A 1,771-nucleotide genomic window follows, 5' to 3' on the forward strand; every position below is an offset into this window, starting at 1 on the left:
GCAGTTAAGATTGACAATTTTAGGTACTCCTTTCTGGTTTTTTTCTATTATGGGAAATGGAAATTTGGTGTTTTTATACCCCTCTCACCCTTCCCTGATCCTACTAATATAGTTTCTATCAATTTTTTGTGAATTTATTTTCAGTGTTAGCATTTTTATGACTATGCCAATATTGTCCAAACGGAGACAAGCAGTGTGCTATAAATATATTTTCTTCTGTATGCTATTTTTTGTTCTCTCTTATGCCTTTATGTTTGATTGGTTTATCTAGCTTTTTATATATAGTCTAACTTTGTTACTAATGGATTTCATATTTGTAAATTCATCTACTCACTATAATTTATTTGTAACAAAAATCAATACTTGTAGCACTTTCCCCAGTCATTTGTACACATGTGCAGAGCAGGGAAAATTTCGAGTTGTCCGAGGTACATGTGCCCAGCTGAGGTGGAACAAAGCAATGCCATGCCTTCTTGTTTTAGGTCTCATACCATCAAAAGCATCATTTTCACAATGTATTTAGTGCTGTTTTCGCATCCCAAGTATAGTGCTAAAGTGCTGTCTAGTGTTCCTAAGCACAAGAAGGCTGTGATATGCCTTAGGAGAAAATACATGTGAAAGAGAAGCTTCCTTCAGGCATTATTGTGCTGTTGTCTTATGAGTTCAATATTAACAAATCAATATAGTAAATATTATTATATTTTTATATATTGTATATTGTGATATATTAATATCACTTATTAATACTAATTGATGTTGTACATTAATTATTAAAGCCAAATTACGTATTGATCCATTGAAAAAAGGCTGTGATTAGAACCTCGCCCTCTGGTGAATCATGAACTTTTCTATGCCACAATTTCTCATGACTATAGAATGTGCCCTGTGGGACCTTTCGCAAAGCAGTTGTGAAATTTAAATGACTTTAAACTTTTAACCCTTCTGAGAATCAGTGTGCTGTGAAAATTAATACTTTATTATTCGAATAGGCACTATTCTAGAGAAAAGATAAATTTGCTTGAGCAGTAGACTTAGGACTCATCTTATTTCAACATTTTATTTTATAGCTGAGGCTGCTTAAGCTCAGAGAGATCAAAAGATTATCACAACCCCATACCATTGGTAAAGGACAGATTCTGGGTAAAACCCAAGTGAGTCTTTTGGATCCTTCAGCCACTGTGCTGTCACTGTTCACCAGGAAACTATTTTAAAGAATGTTAGAGTTCTAATTCATCTGACAATTATTTTTAATGTTCATTGAAGGATATCTTATGGGTGTAGTGATTGTGATCTGTATTCCAAGTTTTTTTTTTTTTTTTTTTTGAGACGGAGTTTCGCTCTTGTTACCCAGGCTGGAGTGCAATGGCGCGATCTCGGCTCACCGCAACCTCCGCCTCCTGGGTTCAGGCAATTCTCCTGCCCCAGCCTCCTGAGTAGCTGGGATTACAGGCACGCGCCACCATGCCCAGCTAATTTTTTGTATTTTTAGTAGAGACGGGGTTTCACCATGTTGACCAGGATGGTCTCGATCTCTTGACCTCGTGATCCACCCGCCTCGGCCTCCCACAGTGCTGGGATTACAGGCTTGAGCCACCGCGCCCGGCCTGTATTCCAAATTTTAAGGCCTGATAAGAGAGATAGAAACACATCATACTATTGCTTTTTTGTCATAGTTTTTCAGCATCTGCATACTCCATATAATATTCAATAGATATTAGGACTTAATTTTATAGGAATTTCTGACAGGATCTGCCTGACTCTGATACTTTTT

The sequence above is a fragment of the Sapajus apella genome, unplaced genomic scaffold (genome assembly GCF_009761245.1).
Source record: "Sapajus apella isolate SASKATOON/1434 unplaced genomic scaffold, GSC_monkey_1.0 scaffold47, whole genome shotgun sequence".
In the NCBI taxonomy this organism is placed as follows: domain Eukaryota; kingdom Metazoa; phylum Chordata; class Mammalia; order Primates; family Cebidae; genus Sapajus; species Sapajus apella.